Raw genomic sequence first — 16,852 nt, forward strand, 5'->3', positions numbered from 1 at the left:
ATAGGAGCGGCCGCCATATTTGTTTTGAGCTGATCGTGTTGAATTTAGTGTTTAAAGTTTGGAATTTATTCGTGATTTTGCTGTTAATTCTGTGCCCATCATCCCATTAGGTAATGTGAAACAAGGTGTAGTACCATTTTAATTATTACTAGTGGTTATAAATCTTTTATTGGTGATATTAATGTTATAATTAGTTACAAGGTTATAAGAAAATGATGCAAAAAGATATGTTCAGACTTATAAATCCTTGCTTTTAACCAAAATTATTAAAAATTGAAGGTTGTGTGTAGATTTTGCAGACAGTTCACATATTTAGTTTTAATTCCTGTCGAAAAATGGATAGAATAGTTATTTGGTAAATATTAGTACTTGACACCGGCTGCAGATACTGTAGGTAGGCTATATCCAACAATTCTTAGTGCATAGGCCTCGATGCTCTTGTTGTCGAAAAAATTTCCTTTAGCATTAGGTCCTTGCTGCCATTATCTATTTCAGGTTTTAGATTCTATATGGGAAACAACTATAGGAATAAAACCTAACCCCAAGGTTCCTCACCTAACCTAACTGTAGAGGTCTGGTCCTGGTAATATTTCGGAAGAGTCCCACCCAGCCATTACCGCTTTCCGGTGTGACGGTCTGAACGATCCCCCGGTCTCAGAATTCTCCTTGATAATCTGCGCATGCGCGGACATTACCGTTTGCTAGTGCATAAGAGGTTGATGTTTTATTTTCCTGTAATGTTAGCGTGCGCAGCTCAACATTACCGCTTGCCAGTGCATACGAGCTTGATGTTTTATATTCATGTGAGCGAAGCGAGCTAATGGCAGAAAAGAACCATTATACAATGTCAAGGAGAATTCTGAGACCGGGGGATTGTTCAGACCGTCACACCGGTACATAGGAGCTTGATGTTTTTCTTTTATTTGAATATACTTACAGAATCTAGATTGTTTCCCCTTTTTTTGCGAGCATTAATGGATGGGTGGAACTCTCACCAAAATATTACCCTTTACCTACCAGGGAGGTATAATCGTAGCCTCTGGTCACCCTCATAGGAGGCTGCATCCTTACCTTAGCCCAAGTGTATTATGTTATTTATTGGATATAAAAATCTCGGGTTATTCAATAGCCTGTTTGTTTTGGGTATGGTAGAGGAAGAAATCCGTTAAATTGACTTCCATGTCTCAAAATGATGTTATCCTAAATGTGCCTTAATAAAGGTTAAAGGTGTCTAGTTTCAGTTCCAGTTTCATTTGATTGGATGCTCACCAGAACGTCGGCGGGGCAAGCACAACCCCCACTGTGCTGCCCAACCAGCGCAGTAGCCTCCCTTGGTAAAGAGCTTAAACTCATGTCCCGGTGTGACGGTCTGAACGATCCCCCGGTCTCAGAATTCTCCTTGACATTGTATAATGGTTCTTTTCCACCATTAGCTCGCTCTGCTCGCATGGAAATAAAATATCAAGCTCGTATGTACTGGTAAGCGGTAATGTTGAGCTGCGCACGCTAACATTACAGGAAAATAAAACATCAACCTCGTATGTACTGGCAAACAGTAATGCTCGCGCATGCGCAGATTATCAAGGAGAATTCTGAAACCGGGGGATCGTTCAGACCGTCACACCGGGCAGGGATCGATCTGCTGCCATGCGAATGCTAGGCAAACACGTTACCAGTGTACTTGTCAAATGGTAGGAACAACAGTGCATTTTCTTGGTATTTGCAATATAAAAATTAACTGCGGCGCCGAACAGTGTTAATCGTTAATGTACATTGACTACCACCATTCATACCCTTGTCACAAATTATCAGTAGCTTTTCATGTTTAAACGAATGAAAATTTCTATATAATAATGATGATAGTCTGTGTCATAAGAAGGTCAAGAGATTGGCTAAGAAAAAGGTCATATGATAATGAATTAGGCCCTGATTAGGCTTAAGACAATGATTGCATTGGTAACCAGGTTCCAATGATGAGAAAAGGGGAATTGAAATTTTTAGAATATATAATACTGTAATTTCTACAAGAACAGGAACTTCCTATAATGTGAACACCATTGTCATAGTCTAAAGTCTTTTGTGTACTTCGGGAGGCTAATGGTAGCTATCTTACCTGCATGCATTGTTTGCAATTGGTTGTGGGAACTTTTCTGATTTTTGGATATACCATTCACTGGCTTTATGAACCGATTAAAAGCTCTCAGGTATTAACCTTTTTACCCCCAAAGGACGTACTGGTACGTTTCACAAAACTCATCCTTTAACCCCCATGAACGTACCGGTACGTCCTTGCAAAAAACTGCTATTTAAATTTTTTTTTGCATATTTTTTATATTTTTTTGAGAGACTTCAGGCATCTTCCAAGAGATTGAGACCAACCTGACCTCTCTACGACGAAAATTGAGGCTGTTAGAGCAATTTAAAAAAAAATATACTGCAAAAAGTGCTTGAAAAAAAAAATAACCCCTGGGGGTTAACGGTTGGAAATTTCCAAATAGCCTGGGGGTGAAAGGGTTATCGTATAAATTCCTGGATGTTGTTTTACATATTTTTCTCCCTCTACCGTTGCAAGAGAATATCTCTAGGAGGGGAGTTCAGTCTATTTTGAAATTTGTTTTTAATTTCATCTGCATTGGTAACAATATAATTACAGTATTCTCCGTTCACTATACTGTACTGTATAGTTGTTGTTGCTCATTTGAAATTTTTAAAAAATATCCCAAATAATGACCCACATGGTTGGTATGCACATCGTTTCCATTACTTGCCAATTTCATACGATTGCAATTATGTTTATTTGCAAGCGAAGCAAGAGACAGTGGAGCAAAGACCAGTTGAAGGACCTAATAATAATTATTGAAAATATATTAAGTTTATGCCGGTTACATGAACCGAGTGTTTTCTCAACTGGTTATCATGTGGTTTTTACGCATTTCTGACCATTATTATTGCTGAAATTGTTTTTCCAAAAACCTAGTTTTCCCCTCCACATCACCCCAAATTGTTTTTATATGGCGCCGTAGGAAAATTCATGAACAGGTGGTTTGCTCCAGTATTCATGGTTATAAAAAGGTAGAGCTGAAGGTAACCATTTAAAAAAAATGTATGGTTCAGGTATTTAGTGTGAAATTAAAATACATATTTACAGTGAACACAATGTGTTTTGAACAAAGCAGGCAGCGGGTGCTGCCCGGCGTGGGTAGCGGCGGCTTTGGAAACAAGTCGGGAGTGGCGCTAATTTCAAAATTTAAACTTGCGATGAAATCTACGCATGTTTACGAACATGTTTGGACTTCCGTCAATTTGTGTTCGTATATCCGGATGTTCGTAACACGGATGTTCGTATCTTGGGGAGCGTCTGTACCATAATTTTTATGGGGAAACTTTAGTTAGGAACAAAAGTTACAGGACATATAAGTGATTCTGAATAATGTAATGAGAGGTTGTGAATGTGTCTTAGTGTATATTCGGCCGGTGTTAGTGGTAATATATACCAAGGATTTTACTTGTTCAATTGTTCATAAGCTAAGTGAAAGTTTAAAAAATTATGAAGCTCCTGCGATTTCTTCCATTACGACATTTACCGCAAATGGCGTACATAGCCAAGGATGTATTGCGTTATGAAATTGCTAAGCTAGCAGTAAGGACACTGCGATCATAGTAGCTTAGCTTTGGGGTACCTTAGGTTACGGCCTTAACTAAAGCACAGTGGTGGACTAAGTCGGTTGTGTCAAAAAAGAAGTGGGTTAACAACCATTTGGTTGACACTTGTCTGCAAAACTTTGAGTTATAGATTAAAAGAAAATAGAATACTGTATCGCCTTTAATCCAAAGTTCACAGTAATAATTTACCTGGTATATGCAACAATGCTTTTCATATAGGTATATCAGTGTATGTAATTCTTATGTAGAGACCAGGACTCTGCCCTTGCATTTTATGTTTTTTTAACGAACCTTAAATGTTTAATTATTTTAAATTCTACCTTGGTCTTCCAGTAAGTGTGTTGCAAATATGGTTAGGTCAGGATGCCATTTTGTTATTCATTGAATATTATTTCATCTGTAAATGATGTACGAGTAGATATCTACTAAATCTTTAGCCATTCGTCACCATTATAAACATCTCCCCCCGCCCCTAACCTACCATAGGTTACTTCAAGTTTACTTAAAGGGAGCAAGGTATTGTACAATACTGTACTTCAAGAGCAAAGGTCTTTCAAGGTAAAGTACAAGATTTATCCCAACTTGCCCATCAATAACCTAACCTAGGGTGTTAGGCCATACCTGACTGATATGACTCGGAGCACCGGAAAATCTTCCTTTTACCATATTGTAATCTAGGGTGTCGTGTGCCATCTAACCCAGGTGACTTCATAATACAGGGCATTATGAAGAGATAATTGGTGAGCTTGTGGATTTTTTTCTTGTAGTATCCCACACCACCTATTCAAAACAGAAGAGCATTTTTCACTACTGCTGGTATACAAATTTGAAGGGAGTGAACTTGTTAAAATCTAAAGCAACAGTGAATTTGTAAGAGCTCAATGTGCTGATTGGCTGGACCAATGAAATTAAAGTACTGTGGTGTATAACAGAAAACTGGGCGGATTGAAAGAATTATATACTGTACAGTGCTTTACTGTAGTAAGGGTATGGGGTTGAAGGCAAATGAGGTAACTCTAGTTAACATAAGGTTTCCTCTGTAAGTATACAATATGCCTAGAGAATTTTTATCAATATGATGCTATCTTTTTGTTAACCCTTTTACCCCCAAAAGGATGTACTGGTTCGTTTCAAAAAACTCATTCCTTTACCCCCATGGACGTACCGGTACATCCTTGCAAAAAAATGCTATCAATTTTTTTTTTTCATATTTTTAATAATTTTTTGAGAAAATTCAGGCATTTTCCAAGAGAATGAGACCAACCTGACCTCTCTATGACAAAAATTAAGGCTGTTAGAGCAATTTAAAAAAAAAATATACTGCAAAATGTGCTGGGGGTTAAGGGTTGGAAATTTCTAAAGAGCCTGGGGGTAAAAGGGTTAAGTAATACTTGCATTATATGGTAAGGCCAACAATGCAAATGAAACATAAGAGTCTTGCTAAGTGACACCACTAATTGCTAGAAAGCAGTTGCTGATAATGGTACAGATTGTCCATAATAGGGTTAATTTGGGAGTTTGGGGAGAAGTTTGTCACCTATTATACAAGGTAGACTTTTTTTTATACAGTTCTCTCATCACTGGGGACGTGATGTTATGATGCCCACTCTTTAGGGAGGTTCCTGCCCCTTAGTGTGGAGTTTTGGATTTTGCCTTACAGTTGGTTTGCTATGGGCAATTGTAGCTGTTTTTATTTCATTTTTTCAAGTGTAAAGCTTATTTCATGCCTTTTTTTGGGTGCAGATTCCAAGCATTTTTATTAATTTGAAGCCCATAAATTCTTTACACATATAGTTTTCCATATTAAGGAATTAGGTATACTCATTAAAAGTTTTATAATTTTGTTAGTATTACATACAAAGGAGATTAGCTTGTTTATCTTTGTTATGCATAATATTTACTTGTCTTGTGGTAATTGCAAAACCTTTGAAGACTACAATATATGATTTTTCTTTCAGTTATGCATAATGAGAACCGAGAGGAAGTCGTACGGGGTTACTGCAGTTTAGATGCTTAAAGCTGAACCAGATGCTGTTCGATACGACTTCATTAAGGAATACAGTAATGTCTACGATCCCAATGATAGCTGTATGGTAAGATCCAATTACTAAGCTCGTTTTTAAAAAATGTAATTTTTTGGTTAAGAATTGTGCTAGAATGTTTCTTAATTGCTGATAAAAAAATCAAGGTATTTATTTGTAGAATAATTCAGATAAAACCTCAAGAAGACCTATATGTTTTCAACACAGAAACACTTAAAATTAGTATTGCCTTTCTCAGAAATCCTTTTGCTAGGGTTTAACTTGATTACCAACTTTATAAGTTACCAATTTGAACCTGCTTTATGACACAAATAACCAATTCTGTATTTGTAGAGGCTATGGTGATACATAAATGATGAAAGCTATTTTGTGGGAATTTCATAATGGAACAAGTATTGGAAAAAAATAACCTATCGAAATGATTAATTTTGATTTGGAAAAAATTTTGAAATAATTTATTTTTCTTGTTTGTCAAATTTGTCTTCATGCAGGTGTAAAAAATCAAGTCAAACTAAATATCCTTTGTGCCAGACCTCTTTGAGTTGAGGTACTATTACTTTCCAAGCTTGGAACCAAATTTAGAACTGTGGACATCTTAGCCTGGTTGAGGCTACATTAGTTATAGGTACAGCCTGCCTGTGCCAGAGAAGGTGTCTTAATAAAGACATGCCACTACCTCATTACCAATTACCTGTGTTTTTGTATGGCCCTTGCTTCACTATGGCTGGTACTTGAGATTAGAGTAAAGTTATAGCTTTTATTAGTTGTAGCAGTATTGCTTGTATCAAATATATTATCTTCTTCTTTGTCTGCATCCCCTCCCACCTGTATGTGGGGTCGATGTTTCTGGCCAGCTTTCTCCATCTACCTCTGTCCCACACTTCATCACCGGTTAATCCCCTTGATCGAAGGTCATCCTTGATACAGTCCATCCACCTTCGCTTTGGTCTCCCTCTCCTTCTTGTTCCCTGTACCTCCATTTCCATCACTCTCCTCCCAATATACTATTAAATATTATATTACGGTATATAGAAAGTTAAAATCTAACAATTTAATGAATAAATATCCCTATCAAGAATTTGTTGTTAATTTTTGGTATTCATTGCAGGGCAAACTGGTCAGTCATGTGAAACTTGTTGAATATTTACAAATATAGGAAAATGCTTTTTGCTGATTCAGAGACAGGACTTGTTATAAGGTATTGGTTTAAATTTTATTTTTTCAATATTAAACTTACCCGATGATCATATAGCTGTCAGCTCTGCTGCCCGACAGAAAAACCTACGGGCGGAATATGCCAGCGATCGCTATACAGGTGGGGGTGTACATCAACAGCGCCATCTGTCAAGTAGGTACTCAAGTACGCGATGTCAACATAGAACCAATTTTCTCTCTGTCGTGCCACTGGCAAGACCTACTAAATACGCTGTTACTAACTGGATTTGTTTTCACAACGATTTGGTGAAGTACACTATTCCAGTTTTGAGCTTTCGCTATGCAGGGGTTTTATCTTCATTTCAAAACTTGAACTCGTTTTGGATAGATTTATTATGGTGACGAAGAGAGTATGGACTCTCTTTCACTTTTAAATGGCCGACCCTTCCCTTAGACGGAAGTGTGTTTAGGTTTTTGGTATTTTTGCTTAACACGTTATAGATCTATATATTTTATATCTCTCCGCCTTTATAGGCCTCTTCGATTAACTTTCCATTTATTATAAACATATAACAATAAATTTTTATGTTTGTTTATATGCGACCTTTCCTGATAGTAGGCGGTCCTAACTTGGAACCGAAGTTAATTAACATTGAGCCCGTTATATCGTATTTAACCTTTAAAGAATTTAATACTTTTTAAATTTTAATGTTTTATGAAAGAATTTCTTTGATAGTCTCGTACTGTTTTCAAAGATGAACTAACGTTTAGTTTTTAGTTTACGCAGTTGTTGACGTTCAGGACGTTCAACTTGCGCTCTATCGTTACGATAGAGAGAGAGTGTATCACGGTTTCACTTTGCAGTAAGAGTAAACCGATTCTGGCGTTTCGTTCATTCTTTCTTAGCTTAAATGGTTTAAATTCTAAATTAAAGGAACTTTTTATTTGGAAAACCTTTCAGTTTTTTCCTTTAGCAAATAACATGTTTTAACGATATATAATTGGGCTCTTCTCTCAGGTGCGAAATCAAGAGAGAAAGAGAGAGAGAGATAGAGACGGAGGGAGAGAGAGGAGAATAAACGTTTCGTTCAAGCTGGTAACGTTGTTCTCGTTTTTTTTTTTTACTCTCCTCCCTAGTCGCTGTAGGGGAAGAAGGTAAAACGTTTCTAGGGTTTTATTCTTGTTCCCAGGCTATGTGCGGTGAGAGATTGTAAACGTAGTTTATTTGATCTAGTGTTTAGTCTCTTTCCCAGCCACTGAATTCTTTATCTTTATTTATGTTTTCTGTTGCATTGTACGACTGTTTTCGCAATTACTACCTTTTAATGAAGGATAGGATTGCGTGTTTCAGGTAGAAATCAGTTAAAGTTTCGATTTCAGTGAAATAAGTGCAAAACAGAAAATCAAAGTGATAAAGTGATATGCGCAAAGTGTTACAGTGTTGCGTCCGAGGGTTCGTCTGTTCGTGCCAGTCGTTCACCTAGTCCGGGACCTCTTACAAGCTCCCAAGCCCAGGGGAGAAGTAATGTCGAACGACTTATGGGTTCCACAGGCCTTGATCAACGAACAGACGTTTTTCCCTCCGTGGTTTCGGGCGTATCTACCCAAGATCGCCCCACCCACACAAAGACGAGAGAGCCCATTTATTCCTCGTCTGCGGAAGAGGTTTCTCGTAAGAAACCATGGACCACATCTCGCAGCTTTTTAAGTGCAAGTCGGTCCCTTCCGCGCAAGTCCAACGGCCCAGGTGTAGCCACTGGGTCAGTTCGGACTCGCTGCAGTCATCCGACGACTGCACACCTCCCAAGAGAGGCAAGGTGGTACCGCAACAGGCAGTAACTCCGTCTGTTGCCGCACCAGCTGTTTTAGACCCTCAGTCACAACGGACAGTAGCTCCGTCTGTTGCCGCTTTTGTAGACCCTAAGTGGTCTTTACTGCAGTCTCTGCAGACTCAGTTAGCTGCGGTTATGCAGGAGTTTCGTGCGGAGAAGGTTGACACTGCTCCCGTTAGCCTACAACCTGCCACGGTTGTGCGCCCAGCTCACGCTGAGGCTGCCTGCTCCCACACTCCGGCTGCGGAGAGCTCCACCACCGATGCGCAGTCGACCCTGCCAGACGCATGTTGACGTTAGCCGACGTGCGGCACCCTCCGTTGACATGCGTGAGCTACCGCATCAGCAGTGGGAAGGTGGAGTCAAGCTGCCGTGTTTTGACGCGATGCGTTAGTTAACGCAACCCACGGCAGTCCCCACCACGCACCACCACTCCGCTTTGGTTGTTGCCTGCTCCCACACTCCGACTGCGGAGAAGGTTGACGATGCACCCGTTTGCCTACAACCTGCCACGGTTGTGCGCCCAGCAGACGCTGCGGCTGCCTGCTCCCACACTCTTGTTGTGAGAGCTCCTCCACCCATGCGCAGTCGACCCTGCCAGACGCATGCTGACTCCCACAGACACACGGAGCACTCCGTTGCCGTGCGTGAGCTACCACAACAGCCTCCGCAACCCACTGTGGTTACCGCCACTCGCCCGCAGCAGACTAGTCAGTCAGGAGTTGAGGCTTCCCCACACAGCTTTGGTTGTTGCCAGCTCACAGACTGTCAAGCAGTTACATGACGTTGCCTTCTGGTCTGCTACTAATGCACCAGTGCTGTATGTCCTCACGCACCTGTTGTGGTTGACAGTTCAGTTTTTTGACAGTTCACAGACTGTCGGGCAGTTACATAACGTTGCCTTCTGGTCTGCTGCTAATGCACCAGTGCTGTATGTCCTCACGCACCTGTTGTGGTTGACAGTTCAGTTTTTGACAGTTCACAGACTGTCAAGCAGTTACATAACGTTGCCTTCTGGTCTGCTGCTTATGCACCAGTGAGACCCTCACTGAGATAACCTAGCTTTTCTCGGACATGGTTCCTGTAGATGAGAAAGTGCTGTTCTCCCTCCTACTGATATTCCTTTGAGGACTCTGTCATTTGGAGAGGAGCCTCAAGCTGCTTAGCCTCCTATGGACTTTAATTAAAGCATAACAAGGCTTCCAGGGATGGTAAATGGTTCCGCTTCAGTCGCTAACCCCGTCTGTTGCCACACCTGCTCCCGTAGACCCTAATGGGCTTTGCTGCAAGACACGCAGTCCAAGCTTGTGTCCTTGATAGAGGATTTTTTACGGAGAAGAACCTTCTGGCCAACAACCTTCCTACCGGTTGGTTGTGCGCCCTGTTGACGCTGAGGTATCCTACTCGCGTCCGCCAGTTGAGGTGGTTCCTCCACCGATGCGACCCAGTGAGAGTTGCCAGTCGCACGTTGACGTTAAGCGACTCTCGGAGGTGGTTGTGGACGTTCAGTGTGTCACTAGGAAGACGTTCAACAACCAGCAGAGGTGACTTGTGACGCAGTGCGGCAACCTCAGCAACCCGGTAGGGGGTTGACTGCACAACCCAGACAGTCTAGACAGTTTCGGGTTGACGCTGTACTTCCTCGCGTCCCCATGGTTGACAGTTCACAGACTGTGCAGCAGTACCATGATATTGTGTCCGGCTCCGTTACGCATCCACCAGTGCGACCGGATTCAGCGAGTCTGGCGTTGCCCACTCCGTTGCCGTTTCCTCATCAGTTTCGGATGAGGAACCCTCTGATGAGGACATTGCTGAACAAGACGATCAACCCCCAGCCCTGCTATCCATCCAGAAGATGCTGAAGAAGGAACGCTGCCCTGTCAGGCTGTGGATGAGTCTGGTTAGGACACTGTCATCCGTGGTTCAATTTGTGTCACTTGGAAGACTACACCTCCGTCCTCTTCTGTATCATCTAGCTTTTCATTGGAAAAGGACAAGACGCTAGAAGCGGTCTCGATCCCGGTTTCCGGAAAGATAAAGTCTGGTCTGACTTGGTGAAAGGACTTTATCAACCTTTGAAAGGGTCTTCCCCTGACTGTTCAGACTCCCAACCACGTTCTCTTCTCGGACGCATCGGACGTAGGCTGGGGTGCGACATTAGGCGGTAGGGAATGCTCGGGATTATGGAACTCGAGTCAAAGGACAATGCATTTCAACTGCAAGAAGCTACTGGCAGTACGTCTGACCTGGAAAAGCTTCAGGTCTCTCCTTCAAGGCAAAGTGGTGGAGGTGAACACGGACAACACCCTGCTTTGACGTACATCTCCAAGCAAGGAGGGACCTACTCTCTGACATGGTACGAGTTCGCAAGAGACCTCCTCACCTGGTCAACAGGTCTAGACTTTTCACTAGTAACGAGGTTCATCCAAGGCAACTTGAATGTCATAGCAGATTGTCTCAGTAGGAAGGGACAAATAATTCCAACAGATTGGACCCTCCACAAGGATGTATGCAAGAGACTTTGGGCCACCTGGGGCCAGCCAACCATAGATCTCTTCGCAACCTCGATGACCAAGAGGCTCCCAATAGTTTGCTCACCTATCCCGGACCCAGCAGTAGTTCATATAGATGCCTTTCTACTAGATTGGTCACATCTAGATCTATATGCATTCCCTCCGTTCTAGATTGTCAACAAGGTACTGCAGAAGTTCGCCTCTCACGAAGGGACAAAGTTGACGCTAGTTGCTTCCCTCTGGCCCGCGAGAGAATAACTCACCGAGGTACTTCGATGGCTAGTAGACGTTCCCAGAACACTTCTCCTAAGGGTGGACCTGCTACGTCAGCCACGCGTAAAGAAGGTACTCCAAGGCCTCCACGCTCTTCGTCTGACTGCCTTCAGACTATCGAAAGACTCTCGAGAGCTAGAGGTTTTTCGAAGGAGGCAACCAGAGCGTTTGCTAGAGCAAGGAGAACATCCACCCTTAGAGTCTACCAATCGAAGTGGGAAATCTTCCGAAACTGGTGCAAGTCAGTATCCGTATCCTCGACCAGTACCTCTGTAACTCAATAGCTGACTTTCTCTTATATCTGAGGAAAGAACGATCTCTTTCAGCTCCCACTATCAAGGGTTACAGAAGCATGTTGGCATCAGTCTTCCGTCACAGAGGCTTAGATCTTTCCAACAATAAAGATCTACAAGACCTCCTTAAGTCTTTTGAGACCACGAAGGAGCGTCGTTTGGTTACACCTGGTTGGAATTTAGACGTGGTTCTAAGATTCCTTATGTCAGACAGGTTCGAACCGCTTCAATCAGCCTCCCTGAAAGATCTCACCTTTAAGACTCTTTTCCTGATATGCTTAACCACAGCTAAAAGAGTCAGTGAGATTCATGCCTTCAGCAAGAACATCGGATTCTCATCCGAAACGGCTACATGTTCTACAACTTGGTTTTCTAGCCAAACACGAGCTGCCTTCTCGGCCTTGACCAATATCGTTCGATATTCCAAACTTATCGTATGGTTGGAAATGAACTAGAAAGAGTATTATGTCCTGTAAGAGCTCTTAAGTTCTATTTTAAAAACCTTTACGAGTCCCGTCTGAAGCTTTATGGTGTTCAGTTAAGAATCCATCTTTGCCTATGTCAGAGAATTCTTTATCCTATTTTATCAGACTGTTAATACGAGAAGCTCATTCCCATCTGAATGAGGAAGACCAAGCTTGGCTGAAGGTAAGGATACACGAAGTTAGAGCTGTCGCAACTTCCGTGGCCTTTAAACAAAATAGATCTCTGCAAAGTATATTCGACGCAACCTATTGGAAAAGCAAATCAGTGTTCGCGTCTTTTATCTTAAGAATGTCCAGTCTCTTTACGAGAACTGCTACACTCTGGGACCATTCGTAGCAACGAGTGCAGTAGTGGTGAGGGCTCCACCACTACAATTCCCTAATTCCATAACCTTTTTAATCTTTCTCTTGAAATGTTTTATTAATATTTTTGGGTTGTCCGGAAGGCTAAGAAGCCTTTCGCATCCTACTTGATTTGGCGGGTGGTCAAAGTCATTTCTTGAGAAGCGCCTAGATTAGAGGTTTTGATGAGGACCTTTAGTATGGGTTGCAACCCTTCATACTTCAGCTCCTAGGAGTCGCTCAGCATCCTATGAGGATCGCGAGGCTCAGTAAGGAAGACGTACTTAAAAAGGCAGAGTAATTGTTCAAGTCGACTTCCTTACCAGGTACTTATTTATTTTATGATTGTTATTTTGAATAACTGCTAAAATGAAATACGGAATACTTAGCTCATAATAATGTCAACATGTAATGCTGGTCTCTACCCACCCCCCTGGGTGTGAATCAGCTATATGATCATCGGGTAAGTTTAATATTGAAAAATGTTATTTTCATTAGTAAAATAAATTTTTGAATATACTTACCCGATGATCATGAATTAAAGGACCCACCCTTCCTCCCCAATAGAGACCCAGTGGACAGAGGAGAAAATTGGTTCTATGTTGACATCGAGTACTTGAGTACCTACTTGACAGATGGCGCTGTTGATGTACACCCCCACCTGTATAGCGATCGCTGGCGTATTCCGCCCGTAGGTTTTTCTGTCGGGCAGCAGAGCTGACAGCTATATGATCATCGGGTAAGTATATTCAAAAATTTATTTTACTAATGAAAATAACATGTTTTTGTAATGGTATTATTTTAACCTTCAACCAAATATATCTTGTAACTTCATTTATTATAAGCCTCAGTTGAAAACTGTCTTCCATTTGTGTGTTAAATCTCTAGCAGCATTTACTTTTCTGATGGTCAATGATGTTACACTGTTCACCATAGATTTATGATCTTTTAGTTTAGAATTATTTAAAAAAAAAAAAAAAAATCAAGTGTGAAAAGTGTATTCTTTCCTGGCGGTATTCATTCAACAGTTGCATTGATTTCTCACAAACTATTTTGCCTATTTTCCTTTTTATCACAGATGCTTGCAATTCAAACGTGTTGTTTAGCCTATTTTGTCGAGCTATACTCTCATGAATACTAAGTTCCTTTTGTAAACAAATACAAAGTTCTGGTAAAACTTTAGTGAACAGGCTCTTGGTCAGAAAAAGTAATGCCATGTTGTTCAGATCAAATATTGCAATCTCATTCCTATATGCAGTGTTGGGAGCGATGTGAGATTTCTCCTCTCAACTGCCGTTCTTTCATCCTTTGATGGTATTTCAAGTGTAGTTTTAAGTACTCAAAGCTTTTTTTTGTGTGTTTATAACTTCTATTTGTTCCGACACTAACAAACCTATCGCTATTTAATAGGGATTATCTTTGGGCATCCCTGTTAAATAGCTAATGGTTTGTACGTTAGGAAAAATACAAATTACTTCCAAATTTCTCACATTTTTCTAGCCTAGCTGGTATAGTTTTTTTTTCTATAATTTTTAGACTTCTTTGTATACTATAAAAAAAATTCTCTTAAACCTGTCCCATGTAGTTATAAAAGTAAATTTTAAATCATCACAAGTTACCAGGTGGGTCTTTTGAGTTGCACCTTCTCGACTTTTTGTATATATAATTATTAGTCTGGAAAGGATAATTCTAGATTTATTTTCATATACCGCAGATTTTACTGATTTTTTTTTTCTTGCACCAATACATTAATACTTATTTAGAAAACCTAAATGTTTTTTTTTTTTTTTATATTTAGATGTATATTTTGTATAGCTTGTGATCCAAGTACGTTTTCAAAGTGCTTTTTCATTTTCAAGCATTTCCATATCCCAGAAGATTATAGATTTTAATTAAGAAATTTTGGTCCTATGCCCCTGTTCTGTGTAGGTCACTGGAATCCAATTATTTACTTATCGGTACTTCCCTGCTTACAGGATTTGTTGCTTTAGACATTACCTATAAACTTGGTCAGTCGCCACGACTGACCAAGTAGTTTGGAGCCATATTCATAAATGACAAAGCTGGTGGTTTCCACCAATTAAAAACAGTTCTACTGTAAATTAGCACAAGAACATATTAGCAGTATTTTTCCTGAATTATTTTTTATTTCATGCTTAGCTTCATAGATTAATTACCAATCTAAGCATAGATTATGCCAACATATTAATTGGCCAAATTTTTCTTTTCATATACTGTAAAACTAATTTTATTATTTAATAAGGAATTAAGAGAAGTTGTTTGCTTTCATAAAATAAACTAGTGGCAATTACTAATTCATTTTAATTTACAGATTTACAAATTTTGCCTAAATGATGAAAAACTTCAAACATATTTTTAAAAGAAGCAACTTACATCGGCACATGAAGTTCTGCCGTTTCATTGATGCCCTATAAACATTACCCTCAAGAGAAGACAATGAACCAGTTTATAGTACCAAATATTAAAGCATTACTAAAAAGGTATGTAACGTATTTCTTAAAAGTCACAATACAATACTTCATTTGGTTCCTCTTTATGCCATTCCAAAGGTGTATAAGAGATGGCTTAGTATATTTCTTGGTTAAGATCTAGAATTGATTCCATATGATTGTATTTAATATTTACTAAAATTATTACAAATTATTTATGTATACCAAATAGTCTCAATTTAGGTTACTGTGAAGACATAGTTTGAAAGCTTTTCTGAAAATCCAAACTGGGAACTTAATCTAAGGTGTTTGTGTTGCCCCACTTGTAAATTTTCCTTCTTCGGGGAGTTAGGGTCATGTTTACACCGACTGTGTTACATTATAAGCATTACTTAAGAATATAATTGGTATTCTCATTTTTTTTTTTCTTTGTGCTATACCTCATTTGCTGCTATTTTTTCTTCTATCTTGCTGTAATAGCTTTCTTATTACCCGAAGCTTAATTACTGTATATAGACATTTTCTTGATGTAGTTGGGAAAAGTTAAATGGTGCATTAGCATATATTGTTTCATGGTCTTGAATTTGTTAATTAGCTGTCATGTTCACATTTGTATTTGATTTATTTTTTAAAGGTGATTTGTATATTAATTTGTCTATTAATAGGAGTATGATTTCAGAAATGGCTGTAAAAATTCCTATCGAGGTAGTAGTAGCTGACAGGTGTCTGTCAAGCTAGAATGTTTAATACTCATGATTACCCTCGAACTTGAGGGTATGAGGGATCACTGATTACTGCCGTTACGTTTCAGACACCACTGGATGGATTGCTGTGGGAGGCACCGGTGAGACACATTCCCCAACGTTGAGAAATGTCCCAGGAATGCCTAGCCAACGTCGAGCAGCAAGTCCTATTTATGAGGGACCTGTTGCCCTACCTCCCATAGTCTCCTTGTCTAATGTACGCTGCTTCTGTGATGATCAGCATACCCTAGTACTCCATCCACTGCTTGGGCAGAGGACTGGAGTTACATGATTTCCAGATGTTTAAAATGGAACCGCAGTTCGTTTTGATCCTAAAGTATCTGTCACCCATAGGAGGACAAATTCAACTATTTGTTGAAGTATTTCAGAGAAGGATGTCAGTTGACGTCCGGCAGGAAAAGAATCATATAAGCTGAGAAAACTGCACTGTGCTACATCTAGCATGTTCTTTACTTTGCCTTGCTTTCAGTCCTTCTAGGGGCAAAGTTGGTGTGTGGTAAGCAGGATTTGTGTCAGAAGGAATGCCACCTCTTCTCGCTGCAGTTGTAGGAAAGGGGTGCTTATCTTGGTATCCCCTTCATTCCTCTACCCTCCAATGGGACTTATCAGATAGGGGGAGAAATGGTATAACTATCCATGCCTTTTTCAGAGGATGGAGGAAAGAATTTGAGGTGCAGATTCAGCCTGGATATTACTAGTCTGTATTTGTGCAATGGACAATGTGGTTTTGTGTTCTCACAGCAGTTGCCTTCCAAATATTGGTGCCCCTAAACTAATCTCGTGAAGTCCTTTGCTTCCCTTCAATGGCATGGGATCTACCACCTCCTGTGAGAAATCTTCCGAAGCAATTAGAGGGATGGTTTGAGTCTTCCCCTAAATCACTGTTGACGAGTGCCAGTAACTTGTCAAATTACATCCTCAATACTCTTACATTCCGCTGGTGCAGGGGTGTGATCAGATACTGTTGGGTGTGATCAGATACTGTTTGAACGAAAATATCCACCTCTCCGTAAATTAGGAGAATCATCCTCCTCCTCAGT

The 16,852-nt window shown here is 40.3% G+C and overlaps 1 long non-coding RNA gene across 2 annotated transcripts in view; it reads left to right on the top strand.

Moving 5' to 3' along the window:
* Positions 1-16,852, top strand: part of LOC137625735 (uncharacterized) — an 18,290-nt gene continuing 1,438 nt past the window's right edge. The window contains exons 1-4 of one of the 2 annotated variants that reach the window (XR_011040892.1): positions 1-110; positions 5,622-5,756; positions 6,814-6,903; positions 14,931-15,099. This is a non-coding gene — a long non-coding RNA (uncharacterized lncRNA). The remainder of the gene's footprint in view (positions 111-5,621; positions 5,757-6,813; positions 6,904-14,930; positions 15,100-16,852) is intronic. The other variant, XR_011040891.1, reaches the window with a different exon arrangement.

Source organism: Palaemon carinicauda, chromosome 32 (assembly GCF_036898095.1).
Source record: "Palaemon carinicauda isolate YSFRI2023 chromosome 32, ASM3689809v2, whole genome shotgun sequence".
NCBI classification, from domain to species: Eukaryota; Metazoa; Arthropoda; class Malacostraca; order Decapoda; family Palaemonidae; genus Palaemon; species Palaemon carinicauda.